The sequence below is a fragment of the Felis catus genome, chromosome B4 (genome assembly GCF_018350175.1).
Source record: "Felis catus isolate Fca126 chromosome B4, F.catus_Fca126_mat1.0, whole genome shotgun sequence".
NCBI lineage: Eukaryota > Metazoa > Chordata > Mammalia > Carnivora > Felidae > Felis > Felis catus.
This window is the reverse complement of record NC_058374.1, coordinates 139,347,399-139,363,462: the sequence shown is the minus strand read 5'-3', so window position 1 is coordinate 139,363,462 and position 16,064 is coordinate 139,347,399. Positions and strand designations below refer to the sequence as shown.

General features: G+C 59.7%; 2 long non-coding RNA genes across 2 annotated transcripts in view; one reads left to right on the top strand and one right to left on the bottom strand.

Moving 5' to 3' along the window:
- The window catches only part of LOC123386777, a 34,171-nt gene extending 27,844 nt beyond the window's left edge, over nt 1-6,327 (bottom strand). Inside the window, exons 1-2 of the long non-coding RNA XR_006601202.1 lie at nt 5,838-6,327; nt 2,388-2,533 (exon numbers count right to left, since the gene is read on the bottom strand). This is a non-coding gene — a long non-coding RNA (uncharacterized LOC123386777). The remainder of the gene's footprint in view (nt 1-2,387; nt 2,534-5,837) is intronic.
- Nucleotides 6,328-6,403: 76 nt separating this feature from the next.
- On the top strand, nt 6,404-7,267 carry LOC123386851. Its single transcript, XR_006601294.1, has 2 exons — nt 6,404-7,007; nt 7,088-7,267. It is a non-coding gene; the product is annotated as an uncharacterized LOC123386851 (long non-coding RNA).
- Nucleotides 7,268-16,064: the final 8,797 nt, after the last annotated feature.

Genomic DNA, 16,064 nt, shown 5'->3' with positions numbered 1-16,064 from the left:
TGGGGCTTCTGTGGAGAGTTCTGTGTGCATCCGGGGTCACCTGATGCCCCAATCCTGCACACCACCCCGAAGCTCCCACCTCCCCTCCCAGAGCCCCCCCGGAAGGCTTTCTCCAGACCTCAGTGTCTCTTGAGAGCCATGACACCTACCTCACCTTTACCCACGTTCCCTGATGACACCCTCCCCATACAGCTCACCCATCAGTGTCCCGGCCACCACCGTGCCCATGCCCTGTCACCCCACCTGTACCCCTTTACTCAGCGGTGTCCAGCCCACAGTGCCCGCCCCTGCCCCCCAGCAGCTGGAGGCCACGGGTGATACGGAAACCAGCAAAGAGGAGGGTCCCACCCTGCTGGAGGGAACTATGCGGCAGCAGAGAGGAAAATGTCCTGATGTACCTGCGAGGAGGGCAGTGGAGACTTGATGAAGGAGAACGGAGAACACACGTGTGCCCCATATGTGTCTGTGTGCACCTGCTGTGTGTCTGTGTGTGCACCTGCTGTGCGTTGGTGGCTGGCCATTTTAGAGCCTGGACCTCACCACCTCCCCACAAACAGCAGGGCGTAAGTGACACCGCCACCCGGCCCCGGCTCGGAGACAGAGATGGAGACTCAAGACGCTAAATGACTTGTGTGAACAGTGGAGACGGGGTGGGGCCGGGTCTGTGTGCTTCCCAAGCACTTCCCTCCTCCCCTGCCCTGCCCTGCAGATGCCGTTCTCTGAAATACTCGGCCTACACCCCCACCTGTGCTCCTGGACAAAGCCTCGCCCCAGAATCCTGAGCCCCCGCTCCTAGGTCTGATGACCCAGGGCCGTCAGACTCAGAAGGGAGCTGACTGTGCCTCCAAGAGCCACGAGCCTTGTTGTCCAGAGCCAGAGAGCACTCCAGCCTCACCGAGCACCTCCCTTCCTGAGCACCCCATCCGGAACGGGCCCGATGGCGGCCCCCAGAAAGTTACATCCACACCCTCATCCCCGGAACCCGGGAACGTGACCTTATTTGGGAAACAAGAGTTTGCAAACGTAGTCAGGTCCTGGACTGTCCAGGTGAGCCCCTAAGACACAGAAGACAGAGACACAGAGGAGAGGCACGTGACCACACAGGCAGGAAGGGTTCCCCACCCTTCCCAGACTTCTGGCCTCCAGAGCCGGGAGGGAATCAAGGTCTGTCGTTTTAAGTCCCCCCAGTCTGTGCTACCCAGAATTTGGCACAGGACACGAGCACACCTTCTTGCCATGACGTGATATGCACCTTCCCGCCCAGCAACTCAGCTTGGGTGTCCCTGGACAGGTGGCTTCTCGCTCTGGGCCTCCTGCTGCCTCTGGGAGGAGCCATGCCCGCCAGGCCACCAGGTCCACTGCCTGGGAGGCTTCTGCACGCTCCCGCGTCCTCCCTGCACCCCAGGGTCATCTCATAATCCGTGCAGGGAGAAGTGAGCAGGCAGCAGCCCAGGGGCTGGGCACTGTCACAAGGAGACACGGGGTATGACCCCTGACTTTCCCAACACCCGGTGCGCGCCCGAGGCCCAGACTGTGCTGAGGTCAGGGGTCCCCAGAGGAGAAATGCAGCCCCTTTACCTGCTGGGCAGAAAACTGTTATAAAACAGCAGCCCAGGGCGCTACGGGGGCCCCAGCCTGGGGCGCTGCGGGGGTCACCTTGGTCTGCCCAGGGTGGAGGGTCCTTGGACACAGGGTGTCATGCGGCTTAGGCTGGGGAGGGGCTTGCCAGCAGGGGACCCTCTGGTGCTCAGCGGGGAGAGCGCCCAGCTCAGGCTGTTCTGGCCAACACCCCCAAGCCCGGGGCGCAAACAACTCAGCAAGGGGTCCCCGTGGTGGGAAGGACACGGGTGCACAGCCTGGCCACGTCATCAGCGTGCTGTGCCCTCTTGGGGAGCCTCCTGAACTGCTCATCTCTCGAGAGCCCAGGACAGCGCTCGATGGCTCTGGAGGCCCCTTGAGGGTCTCACATTCCTATGGTGCCAACTCATCTCGGCCTCTGTGAGGGGCATGACTCCTACGGACCCATCCCAGACGCACCCAACACCCCGCCCCACGGGTGACTGGAGCACAGTGGTGCCTCCTCTCACCCAAATATGCGGCTGACACCCCCCGTGCCCGTCTCCCTTGCCACGTGCCCCAGGATCCTCCCTCCCCACCGCCCTCCATCAGCACGTGGCCGCCCAGCCCCTGCTGAGTCAGGGGACGGCAGATGGATGGTCCTGTCTCGGAAAGTGCTGCAGAGGACATACTTAAATAAAACAAATCCTCCTATAGCAAGTAAAACCTCAAAAACATTTTTAATAAATGGGCGTTAACGTCTCTCCTGGCAACGGAAGACGTGAATCTCTTAGCAGAGTTTCAGCAATAATTCAGGCACATTTTCCTACCTCGCGTGGCAACGATTCTCAGCGGATTCCCCTGGAATAGTCGGCCCATTCCAGTTGTTAGGACGTGGTCTTTAAAACTGAGTTATTCCCGAACATCTCGGCAAAACGGGGTTCCTCATTTCACCAATTATGAAATACTGCAGACACTGTTTGCCATCAGAAAGAAAGACTTATCGTCAAAGATAATGGCAGGGCTGCGGTCCGTGTTCCCCGAGACCCTCCTCTTGAGTTCTTCATCATTTTGCAAGTAACATTTGGGGAGGATTTAACTACTGTGCGGTGGAGGGACTAGGCTGCCCGGGGCGCCCCTGTCAGGGAAGGGAGTGATTGAGGGGGCCCCGCCAGGCTCCGCGGGGCAGAGCGCCTGGGATTTACGTGCTGAGAGGGTTCGAGGCCCCATGGGGGCGCTCGCTTACTCATTCCCTCATCTGTTCCGGGGTCCTGCTGCAGGGGCTGCAGATGGGACACCGGAAGCCATCCCCGGGGGTTCGGCCAGGAGACGTCGCCCCTGGACAGGTGCACACAGTGCTCGCTGGGCACACGGAGGCCGGGGCCGGACCCCACTTAGTGGGATGGCGAGCCTGGGGCCGGGAAGCGGTCCTGGCAGAGCTGACCTGAACTGAGGCTGCAGGATGTGTGGGCACCATGTGAGCACACAAAGGAGAAGCCTCCCAGACAGAGGAGAGACTTTTCCAAAGCCTGAGGCCCGAGGAAGGGCCACCTCCAAGCAGCTCATGCACCTGGTGTCGGCAGGGACACAGGGACACAGGGCAGGGGAGGCGCTGTGGGGGCCATCGACGGGACCAACACAGAGGGGCAGGTGCACCACAGCGAGGAGCAAGGGCTCTGGTCCTGCCTACCCGGACAGTGGGCCCCCCGACCTGGACAGTGGGGCCTCCCCTACCTGGACAGTGACCTTCCCCCACCCAGACAGTGGGCCCCCATACCTGGACAGTGGGATCCCTCCTACCCAGACAGTGGGTCCCCTACCCAGACAGTAGGCCCCCTACCCAGACAGTGGGTCCCCTACCCAGACAGTGGGGTCCCCCTACCCGGACAATGGTGCTTCCCCCTTCCCAGATAGTGGGCCCCCCTACGCGGACAGTGGATCCCCCTACCCAGACAGTGGGCCCCCTACCCAGACAGTGGGTCCCTTACCCAGACAGTAGGCCCCCTACCCAGACAGTGGATTCCCCTACCCAGACAGTGGGGCCCCCTACCCAGACAGTGACCTTCCCCTACCCAGACAGTAGGACCCCCCCTACCTGGACAGTGGGGCCTCCCTCACCTGGACAGTGGGGACCCCCTACCTAGACAGAGGGCCCCCCTACCTGGACAGTGGGGTCCCTCCTACCCAGACAGTGGGTCCCCTACCCAGACAGTAGGCCCCCTACCCAGACGGTAGATCCCCTACCCAGACAGTGGGCCCCCTACCCAGACAGTGGGCCCCCTACCCGGACAGTGGGTCCCTTACCCTGACAGTAGGCCCCCTACCCAGACAGTGGATTCCCCTACCCAGACAGTGGGGCCCCCTACCCAGACAGTGACCTTCCCCTACCCAGACAGTAGGACCCCCCCTACCTGGACAGTGGGGCCTCCCTCACCTGGACAGTGGGGACCCCCTACCTAGACAGAGGGCCCCCCTACCTGGACAGTGGGGTCCCTCCTACCCAGACAGTGGGTCCCCTACCCAGTGGGTCCCCTACCCAGACAGTAGGCCTCCTACCCAGACAGTGGATCCCCCTACCCAGACAGTAGGCCCCTACCCAGACAGTGGACCCCCCTACCCAGACAGTAGGCCCCCTACCCAGAGAGTGGATCTCCCTACCCAGACAGTGGGTCCCCTACCCAGACAGTGGGTCCCTTACCCAGACAGTAGGCCCCCTACCCAGACAGTGACCTTCCCCTACCCAGACAGTAGGAACCCCCTACCTGGACAGTGGGGCCTCCCTGACCTGGACCCCCTACCTAGACAGAGGGCCCCCCTACCTGGACAGTGGGGTCCCTCCTACCCAGACAGTGGGTCCCCTACCCAGTGGGTCCCCTACCCAGACAGTAGGCCTCCTACCCAGACAGTGGATCCCCCTACCCAGACAGTAGGCCCCTACCCAGACAGTGGACCCCCTACCCAGACAGTAGGCCCCCTACCCAGAGAGTGGATCTCCCTACCCAGACAGTGGGTCCCCTACCCAGACAGTGGGTCCCTTACCCAGACAGTAGGCCCCCTACCCAGACAGTGGATCCCCTACCCAGACAGTGGGCCCCCTACCCAGACAGTGGGTCCCTTACCCAGACAGTAGGCCCCCTACCCAGAGAGTGGATCTCCCTACCCAGACAGTGGGTCCCCTACCCAGACAGTAGGCCCCCTACCCAGACAGTGGATCCCCCTACCCAGACAGTAGGCCCCCTACCCAGACAGTGGATCCCCCTACCCAGACAGTGGGCCCCCTACCCAGACAGTGGGTCCCTTACCCAGACAGTAGGCCCCCTACCCAGACAGTGGATCCCCTACCCAGACAGTGGGCCCCCTACCCAGACAGTGGGTCCCTTACCCAGACAGTAGGCCCCCTACCCAGAGAGTGGATCTCCCTACCCAGACAGTGGGTCCCCTACCCAGACAGTAGGCCCCCTACCCAGACAGTGGATCCCCCTACCCAGACAGTAGGCCCCCTACCCAGACAGTGGATCCCCCTACCCAGACAGTGGGCCCCCTACCCAGACAGTGGGTCCCTTACCCAGACAGTAGGCCCCCTACCCAGAGAGTGGATCTCCCTACCCAGACAGTAGGCCTCCTACCCAGACAGTGGATCCCCCTACCCAGACAGTGGGCCCCCTACCCAGACAGTGGGTCCCTTACCCAGACAGTAGGCCCCCTACCCAGACAGTGGATTCCCCTACCCAGACAGTGGGGCCCCCTACCCAGACAGTGACCTTCCCCTACCCAGACAGTAGGACCCCCCCCTACCTGGACAGTGGGTCCCCTACCCAGACAGTAGGCCCCCTACCCAGACAGTGGATCCCCCTACCCAGACAGTAGGCCTCCTACCCAGATAGTGGATCCCCCTACCCAGACAGTGGGCCCCCTACCCAGACAGTGGGTCCCTTACCCAGACAGTAGGCCCCCTACCCAGACAGTGGATTCCCCTACCCAGACAGTGGGGCCCCCTACCCAGACAGTGACCTTCCCCTACCCAGACAGTAGGACCCCCCCTACCTGGACAGTGGGGCCTCCCTCACCTGGACAGTGGGGACCCCCTACCTAGACAGAGGGCCCCCCTACCTGGACAGTGGGGTCCCTCCTACCCAGACAGTGGGTTCCCTACCCAGACAGTGGGCCCCCTACCCAGACAGTGGGGCCCCTACCCGGACACTGGGCCCCCCTATCCGGATAGTGGTGCTTCCCCCTTCCCAGATAGTGGGCCCCCCTACCCAGACCGTGGGCCCCCCTACCTGGACAGCGGGCCCTCCCCGTGATTTCCCAAAGTCGGTGGCCACTGCGAGGAGGCTGACTTGAGGGCAGGAGGCTGGAGGCCAGGAGATCAGTGAGCTGGCTACGGTCACGCAGCAGGGGTGACGGGCCCGGGGCCCGGACCGACCAGGGACAGGGGGAACGTTTCCGTTGTTCACATGAGGGGACGCGTGGCTGCAAAGCTCAGAGGTAGAAGGGTCCTGGAGGGGATTGAACGTGCGCCCCCAATTCGTGTCTCCCCACAGGCTCAGAATGCGATTTGACTGGGGAACGGGATTTTTCGGATGTAATAAAAGGTGTCCAGAGAAGAGCCGCCTGGATCAGGACAGGCCCTAACTCAGAGACCGGTGTCCTGACGAGAGACGGAGGAGGGACCCTCACCCAGGGAGAGGCCGGGGGAAGAGGGCAGCAAGGAGGGGAGGGACGACCCGGCCACAAACCCAGGAGCCACCAGGAGCCGGAAGAGGCGGGACGGACCCTCCCCGGGAGGCTCAGAGGGGGAGGGGCCCTGTCCACGCGAGATTTCAGACTCCTGGCTCCCGGCCTGGAGAGAGTCCACCTGCTCATCTGAGTCCCCTGCGGACCCGGCCACGGCCGCTTTGGAAAGTGCGCACGCCCGCCCTCCAGCAGGCAGCCCTCGAGGCGGGGGTCTCCCAGCTGTTTGCAGACCTGGCCGTCTGCTAAGGGAGAGGAGAGCTGCCCCTGGGGGGCTCCCCGTGGCCCCGGCTCAGCCCCCTCCACGTCCCTGCAGCCCCGGGCATGGCCAGCTGACCCCGGGGCGCCCCGCCAGCCCCGAGCACCCCAATCCCCCACTGGCGCTGGTGGCAAAGGTCGTGACCCTCATCCCTCGGGGCTCGGTGCCCAGCGGGAACATCCCTTAGGAAGATTTGGTGATTGCTTGAGGGCCAGGGGAACGTCACCTCTTTCCTCCAGCAAAGCCCCTCTGCGTCCCCACATGGGTCCCTCCTAGGACAGGGGCGCCACCCCCACCCCTGCCCCGTGCCGGCGCACGCCCGGCAGGCTGGGACGGCGGGACCAGCAAGGAGCTGGGTGCCGGGAACCGCTGCTCACACCTGCTGCACCACATCTCACTGCGTGGCTCTGGGCACGCCCCTTGCCGCCACGTGGCTCCGTGTCCCCAGAGGCTGCAGGTGAGCCTCTGGCCTGCTGTGACCTTAAGTTACAAGTGAGTCTCTAGATAGCCACCGATTCCACGAATTTCCTCCCAAAGGGCCACTTAGGTTCTGAAGGCGGACGGTGGCCTGTGGATCTTCCAGTGCAGAGCCATCTTACCCGACACGACGTCATCGTGCTCCGCTTGTAGGCCCCCTACCTGTCAGGCACCCGATGGAACGACACGCTCTCCCGGAGGCCAGTCCTGCCTCCCCTCCTCCTCTCCTGGCCACAGCCCCTCCTCAGACCGGCATGGACCCCTCCAGATGGTCCTTTCTGAGGCATGCAAATCCCATCGTAGGACCTTCCCCCTAGCACCCATCTGAAGCCTCCCGGGGCTCTCAGAGTAAACACATAAACGTTTTTGTTTTTTTTTTTAACGTTTATTCGTTTTTTGAGAGACAGAGAAGAGCGTGAGTGGGGGAGGCGCAGAGAGAGAGAGAAACACAGAATCCAAAGCAGGCCCCAGGCTCCAAGCTGTCAGCACAGAGCCTGACGTGGGGCTCGAACCCACGAACCGTGAGATCATGACCCGAGCCGAAGGAGGACACCACCAACTGAAGCACCCAGGCACCCCGAACATGTAAACCTTTACCTGCCAGCCCCACACGGTCAAGCCCCTCCAGCCTTACCTGCCCATGCTCCCCCTTTCTGTTTGCAACAGGCCATTCCAACCGCATTTCAGTGCACGATGCCCCTGTCCCACCTCCAGCCACAGGGCCTTTGCACACACTATGCCTTTGGCCTGGAACACTCGTCTGCTTGAAGGCAGAATTTCAGATTCCTGAGACTGGGTTTCCTCCCTGGTGATGGAGGCAGCAACACGGTTTCCTGACGCCTGGCGAGCTCCACCTCGCTGCATATCAGCAAGTGAACCAGGGGGAGGAGATACACAGGCCCAGCCTCCCTCTGTGGAGAAACCCAAGGATAAACCATTTGGGACTCAAAGGGACACACGCACGTCAAAAGGAGCTCACAGCAGGAATCCGAGCACAGGGCTGTAACAAGAAGGTGGCTCAACCTTGGCCATAATCACGTCACGGCACCCGTTCCCTAGGAAGGCACCGGCACACGGCCGGCACCAGGGTTCGGGCCACAGGGAAGTTCTTTTTTTCTAAGTCTTTTCTGTAGTGCAGACATCCGGGGCAAATAAGCAAGGCGGGAAATCTGGTCCAGGTGACGTGCCGTGCTGACAGGGACACCCAGGCCCAGAGGATGCACGCCCTGGGCACAAACACCAGAACCAGAATCCAGTTGTCTGTGTCCTGATCTGCCGGCCTGAGGTGGTGAGATCGGAGCCAGGCCCGAGGGGGGAGGGCTGATGCCTCTGCAGGTGTGACTACTGGCAGGGATGAGCTGGCAGGGCGCAGGGAGGGGGCTGCAGGGAGGAGGTGTTGGGGACAGGGCGAGGGGAGGAAGTGTATGGGGGGCGGTGGGGGGATAGGGAGGGGGCGGTGGGGAGGGGGCAGGGCATGGGGGGAGGAGGTATATGGGGGGCAGTTGGGGGGATAGGGAGGGGGCGGTGGGGAGGGGGCAGGGCATGGGGGGAGGAGGTATATGGGGGGCAGTTGGGGGGATAGGGAGGGGGCGGTGGGGAGGGGGCAGGGCATGGGGGGAGGAGGTATATGGGGGGCAGTTGGGGGGATAGGGAGGGGGCGGTGGGGAGGGGGCAGGGCATGGGGGGAGGAGGTATATGGGGGGCAGTTGGGGGGTAGGGACGGGGTGGTGGGGAGGGGGCAGGGCATGGGGGGAGGAGGTATATGGGGGCAGTTGGGGGGATAGGGAGGGGGCGGTGGGGAGGGGGCAGGGCATGGGGGGAGGAGGTATATGGGGGGCAGTTGGGGGGATAGGGAGGGGGCGGTGGGGAGGGGGCAGGGCATGGGGGGAGGAGGTATATGGGGGGCAGTTGGGGGGATAGGGAGGGGGCGGTGGGGAGGGGGCAGGGCATGGGGGGAGGAGGTATATGGGGGGCAGTTGGGGGGATAGGGAGGGGGCGGTGGGAGGGGGCAGGGCATGGGGGGAGGAGGTATATGGGGGCAGTGGGGGGATAGGGAGGGGGCGGTGGGGAGGGAGCAGGGCATGGGGGGAGGAGGTATATGGGGGCAGTTGGGGGGATAGGGAGGGGGCGGTGGGGAGGGGGCAGGGCATGGGGGGAGGAGGTATATGGGGGCAGTTGGGGGGTAGGGACGGGGTGGTGGGGAGGGGGCAGGGTGTGGGGGAGTGGGAAGGGGATTGATCATAGAGAGGGGCTGGGAGGAGGGGGCTGTGGGGAGGAGGTAGGGGTGGGGGGAAGGGAAAGAGAGCAGGGGGGTGTTGGCTGGAGGGGCAGCGGCTCACGGACAGGGTCAGGGGGCAGCTACCTCAGTCCCCAGTTCCTGCTTAGCAGCCCCCCCTCTGCCAAGGCTGAAATCACGCATGTACAAGACTCAGTGCCTTCCGTCTAATAAGTTAATGTGAAAGGTCTGTCGTGGTGCAGAAATGTTCTCTCTCTCGAGGAGCCCAGCTGATGTGCTCCTAACCCCCCTTTGGTGACCTCTCTCGAGTCTCTCCTGCACCTCAGCATCTGGGGAGGGGTCCGGACAAGGGGTCAGCACAGAGGGGGCATCTCCTTTCCCCCCCACCCGTTTCCTGCAGATCTGTGGACAGACGTGTCCGTGATGCTTGTAGCACAGGCCAGAGACGCTTCGCAGTTTTCGGGGCTGCTCCATCGGATGGAGGCCACACGGCGGGCTCATCCCACCCGGCCGTGCCAAGTTAGCGGGATTTCTCCTAGCGCCCCGTCCCCGTGGTCTTGGTTGAAAACATCCAGAGATTCTCACTGCCTGACTCCGCCCCCACTTGTGTCTCACCCACAGCTGGGCATGGGGGGAAAGAAGGAACTCGGGGAGTGTGTGCCCCCCATTCAGCTGAGTAGGAGGACCCCCACCCCTGCCTGCCCCCACCCTCCTCAGGCTTCCTGCAAACACTATGGGAAACAGGCGTCCCTCAGCCACTCCTGGCCCCGGTCCACCCTTCTGCCAGCCTGAGCCAGTCACCCCTGCACGAGCGGCCCCAGCAGCCGTCCTTGGCCTGAAACCCCAGAGCCCTGGTAAGGCCACACACCGCGTCGTGTAAGCCGGGGACCTGTCTGCCTGCCGGACGGCGATCTCCCCAAGCGGGGACCTGGGTGTCTGCCCAGACGTCCACGGAGCAGGCGGTGGAGAGGGGCGGGCCCTTTACTGCGCAGGAACCGGGTGGGGGCAACATGTGGGGGGCCGCTGAAAACTCGGGGCCAGCGTGTGACCTTGGGCCCCTGCAGAGGAGTTGGGAGTTTCCACAATTAGCATCAAGGCTCTGGGCAACCACCCAGAGGCAGGACGCGGCAGATCCTCTGCGTGTCCCCGAGCTCGCGAGAGCAGGGGGCACGGGAGGCCCGGCAAGGGATTCGGAGTCCAGGTGGGGAGCGGGAACGAGGACCGAGATGTGGAAATGCTCCTTGGCGAGGAGAGAGAGGCTGTCGTGCGTCCAATGATGTCAACGTGCTGCTAGAAAACTACATGTAACTTGTTCAAGTGTGGTTTGGCAAACCCTTTCGCGACGGCAAACCCTTTCGCGACGGCAAACCCTTTCGCGACGGCAAACCCTTTCACGGTTGTCTTTATAAAGACCGCAGCAAATGAACCCTATTTACTGCTCTAAGTACTCACACGGTCTGAGAGGAACCACAAATCCTGGTTCCTGACGAGGGAGTTGAGAGTTTCGGGAACTGCAGAATGGACGGTAAGTAGGGGCCAATTCCTGCAGCCGTGCTGTGCCTTTTTAAATGTTTATTTATTTTGAAGACAGAGAGTGCACGTGCCAAAAACAGAGAGAGGGAGACACGGAATCTGAAGCAGGCTCCAGGCTCCGAGCTGTCAGCACAGAGCCCGACACGGGGCTCGAACCCATAAACCGTGAGTGAGATCGTGAACCGAAGTTGGACACTTAACCGACTGAGCCACCCAGGCGCCCCACACTGTGCCTTATCCTGGATGTTCCAAAAATTCCTGACTTAGAATACATTTTCAATATTCAGTCTCGCTACTAATCAGCACGGTGCAAATTTAAATAACAATTAAAGCAGTTTTTAAATGGTGGGGAAGAGGGAAACGGACCAGAGACATCCGGGATACATGGACACACGGAATCAGAGTAAGGAAAACAGGAGAAACACCCTCAAATTGCCCAAGAGCAATTTTCACAAGTAAAAGGGACTTATGTCTACAAATCGAAAGGTACGTGTCTCAGGGAAAGAAAAAAAACACTGGCAAAAGGTGGTAGTATAATTGCTAGGTTTTAAAGATACACAGAGAATTCTTTTGGCATCCAGAGGGAAAAAAAATATCAAGTCGTGGGGAAGGGGAAACCGTGAGGCCGGCCTCCGAAGTTACCATGACGACGCTCAATGCCGGGATCCAGAGATTAATGCCTACAAAGTCCTCAAAAAAGAAACGGCAACCCAAGAGTTTCACAGCCAGCCAATCTGTCTTTCAAACACAAAGACGAAAGACAAATATGTTTTGGAAATTCAAAATCTAGAGGAACGTCTCTAAAACGAGCCCATCCCGAAGAAACCACCGGAACACAACTTTGGCCAAGGGGGAGGCAGATGGCGTACGAACTGGCTGCAGGCACGTTACCGCGTTTAACTCTAAAGGAAAGACGAAAACAAATATGTGTTTTCGTTAGCAAAGAAAATGGAAATGCTAACTACGGGAACCCTTTAGAAGGGTTTTACCAGGTCAGAGACCGGGACAGGAAGGACAAGGGCATTGCAGGAGCGGTGCCTCCTCTGTCTCAGCCAGAGACGAATATATTTAGACCTGGTAAGTCGCTTGCTACTTGAATACGTAAAAGTATAAAGATAAGAAGATAAGCACTGAGACTGTAAAAAGTAAACCAAATAAAATTAGGAGCAGAGGAAGTTGACACGTACTTGCTCTATACTCGTTCATCGTGTGGGGTCAATAAAGGGTTGAGTGGGACATAGAAATCCACAGGTATAAGACAGCCACAAAACAAACTTCCTGTCCTTCCAGATAATAAAAATAAACAGAGCAAATGGAGGAAGGACACGGAGAACCTGTAGGGAAACATGTCCTTAGGGCACAATCAAAACTGGAAAATACAACAAGGAGAAGCCGCCAACGTATCCGCACGTCACCGTGCGAAACCCGAAGGATGCCCAGCTAGGGGCCGAAACCCGAAGGATGCCCAGCTAGGGGCCGAATCCCAAGATTCTTCGACAACAAAGTGACGCAGACAGGTTAAAAATAGAAATGTATAAGACAAGGGCATTTTAAAAACAGGCAGGGACGGCAATCAACAGCGGACAGCATTTATTTGGGGGTGAAAGGTGTTGCACAGAACAGAACAGCACTCCACAGTGCGAAAGGGCGCAGCACACGAGGGTGTGGTTCGGCTGTGGATATCAATGCCTCCCAACGTGCGGTCAGAAGCTCGGAGGAGGCCCCCGGAAGCAGGGCTACACTAGGCTAGGGGACCGTCATGCACACCTCCCCGTCCCTCCCAGCTCGCGGTGGGAAAATGAGCCAATCAGCACAGCCTGCAGGCTTCCAGGAAGCGGGGAGACGTAGGGAGTCGCACAGAGTTCCCGTTGACGGCCGACTGCCGTGGTGGCCACGGCGAGTGCAGCGCAAAACCCAGACTCCATAAAAGAGAACAAATCTGAGTACGTAAAACATTACTTTCGTCTCCAAGAAATACACAGACACTAAATCGAGAGGCAAGCTGAAAACTGGCGAAAGGGTCTGCAACATGTGTCACAGACCAAGTACTATTTCTTTTCAAAGAAAAAGAGTCCCTTTGAGCAAAAAGGAGACCAACAGACAGGGGCGCCTGGGCGTCTCAGTCAGGTAAGCGTCCGACTGCGGCTGGGGTCACGATGTCATAGTCCGTGGGTTCAAGCCCCACGTCAGGCTCCGCGCTGACAGCTCAGAGCCTGGAGCCGCTTCAGATTCTGTGTCCCCACCCTCTGCCCCTCCCCTGGCTCACACTCTGTCTCTCTCTGTCGTCAAACAGGAATAAAAACATTAAAAAAATTTTTTAAAGACCAACAGATAATCCAAGGGTACGAACCCAGTTTACAAAGAAGGAAATATGACTGGAATAAGCATACAAAGAGGGTTGAACCTTACACACACGTGCACACACATGTACTCACACACGCACTTCTGAAATGAACAAGTACAGTGAGATCCCCTCTCCAGCAGGACACGGCCACGTTCAGTGACACCGTCCGTGGCAAGCACCGTGGTGAGGAGCCAGAGCCGTGGGCACGCTTCTGTGCAGGTGCACTCCGCGTACTTGAGTCGAGAGGGGATTCAATACCAGCAATTACGGGCTTACAGAACCGGCAGGAAGCGTGGAGGTCAGGGAAGCTTCCGGAGTGTTCTGGAATCCAGGAATGCGACGTCTGCCGGAACCTGCCCCTGCCTTTGCAGACGCTCGTATCTCACACCCTCGAAACGTCGACCCCTCCTGCTGGGCCTCTGATTTCCACGCCAGCGGCCTCGTTGGCAGAAGCTGAACAGCAGCCTTGCTGGCAGAGGGTCTGGGGCAAGGAGATTCCAGCCCCCACGGCTGCAGCCCAGGAGGGGACACAGACGAGAAAGCCACAGATTGTCCAGGAAAGTGTGCTAATTTGCAAAATCTCCCCAAGAGCAGTGTCGCATTCACCCTTCGAGCAGTAACCGCACCACCCAGAATGAGCACATGTATAAAGTGACACGTACCCCCCCTCCAGCACTGTCTCGAGGCCAAGACAGGAAATACCGGCCAAGCCCACTGGTAACAGTCACGTCGCATTCTCGCAACGGGGACCCGGCAGCCGTTAGAACAACGAGGCGTCTGCACCTAACGGTGTGGTTCCACCTCCCAGACATACTGGCGAGGGGAGGAAGCAAGAGGGGGGGCGTGCAATGTGCTACCGCCTGCGTGAAAACGTACCGTCGCATAAACATGTGAAACAACCACGTGTAAACAAGCCTGCTTGTGCGCCATCGACTTTCCGAGACCGCTAAGCAGCGGCCAGTACAGTCACATGTGGAGAGGGTGCAGGGGACGGGGCTGGCCAGGAGCACCCCCCTGCTTCACCCGTGCCGTCTGCTCCTCTGTGTCGTAACACACAGTAAACTGTAACTCAGAGGAGGAGACACAGAGAGCGACAGCGACGGGGACACAGAGGCGTCAGGACAGCGGAGGTAGATCCACTGCAGGGATGTGAGCTCACACACCCGTGGGACCCACGTCGGCAGCCCCCGAGAGAGCTCACGCCACGCGGCAGGCTCGGTGGAAGGGAGGCAGCTGGGGGAGAGGGCGGTGATCTGGGGCTCTGGAGGATGGACAGAACCCACGTGCGTCTGGTTGCCTCTGACCTTGGCGGCGTGGGTGTCCTCAGAAGCCACGCCCTTCATCATGGACGTGAACACACACAGCCCAGGAGTCGGAGGTAACAGGTGCAATCCTGGGCCTGAGACAGGCCAGCCAGTAAGGGACAATGCACGGGAGCCACCAAGTCTGCTCTTCAGGTCTCCTTGGGGCTCACGTAAGACCCCTCCGGGGGCAGCTCTGACCGGAAACTGCGGGGAAAGCACTTCCAGGAAGTGGAGGTCACCTGGCCAAGGTGACACATCACGAAACCGCCACACTTTGAGAAAGAATAACGTGGTGGCATTTTATATCCACTTAAAAATACTGAGAAATGAGTCTTAATCCTGGCAAGGGCTCAAGAACATCGATGCAGTCACATGTTACTGGTGACAGCATGAACGGGTACGGGCTTAGAGTGGAGAGTCGCGGAGAATCGCGGAAGCCCTCGTACCTTCTGGGAACTGGCCAAGGAGCCGTCACCGTCCAAACCAGGCAAGGTGCAGGGGGAGGCTCCCTGTAACATCATCTCTCACCACAAACACTGAAAAGCAACTCAGTATCAAAAACGTCACCTGGTGGGTAGAGTCTTAGTGTTCACAGCTACTGCGTGTTTTAACTTTGCAAGTGCTGGCAACAAGAAAAACGCTTGCAGTATTGAGTGAAGTAAGAGCTCGTATCTGAGCAGTAAAATGAGGTACGTGAGACCCAAGGAGACGCCAACACCCTCTGCGAAATCTGGCCGACGGCCCCGACAGTCCCTCAAACATCAGACCTTGTCCAGAAAGAAGGTGCCTGGCGGCCCGGGTGGCTCAGGTGGTTAAGCATCTGACTGTTGGTTTCGGCTCAGGTCATGATCTCACGGTTCGTGAGTTCGAGCCCCACGTCAGGCTCTGAGCAGACAGTGAAGACCTGCTTGGGATTCTGTCTCTCCCTCTCTCTCTGCCCCTCCCCTGCTCTCTCTCTCTCTTTCTCCAGATAAATACTTAAAAAGAAAGAAAGAAAGAAGAAAGAAGGTGCCCAAATAAACAAGTAAGAAAAAAAGAAAAAAGAAAAAGGTGTCTGTGGCTGTTTTCACTGGTCCCTGCTCAACATGAACTGCCCCCCGCATGTTAGGGATGGAGCCCCCAGCAGCCCAGCAAGGCGAGCGTTGGCATGGTCAGCCCTGAGGAAACTGAGGCTCGGCCCATTGAAGCCACCAGCCGAAGCGTCAGGACCCTCAGTGGCCGAGCCGCGGCCCTGCTCACGGCCCCTCACCACGCACAATCCCCCCTCGCCCCGGTCCTCCTGGATATCGGAAACAGGCTAAGCAGATGTGTGCTGACCGCTTTCTTCAGATTAATCTCACTTTTCATCCCACTCCAGGCAGGGGTTTGGCGGGGATTTCTGTTCCCCCAGCACGTCCATTTGTATTACTCAGAAACGGCTTCCGAAGTGATTCAAGAGCCTTACTCCGGGGGCTGGGTCCCGGCGGGTTGGCCCTGCCTCCAGCTTGGCTCCTGAGTGATTCGATTTATTTGAGAACAGAACTGACGACGGGAAAGAAGCTTCCGTGGAGCCTGTGGAGACGGGGCACTCCAGAACCGGAGGACTGGCCGTCCAGCACCAGGAGCACGGCGCAGCGTTCC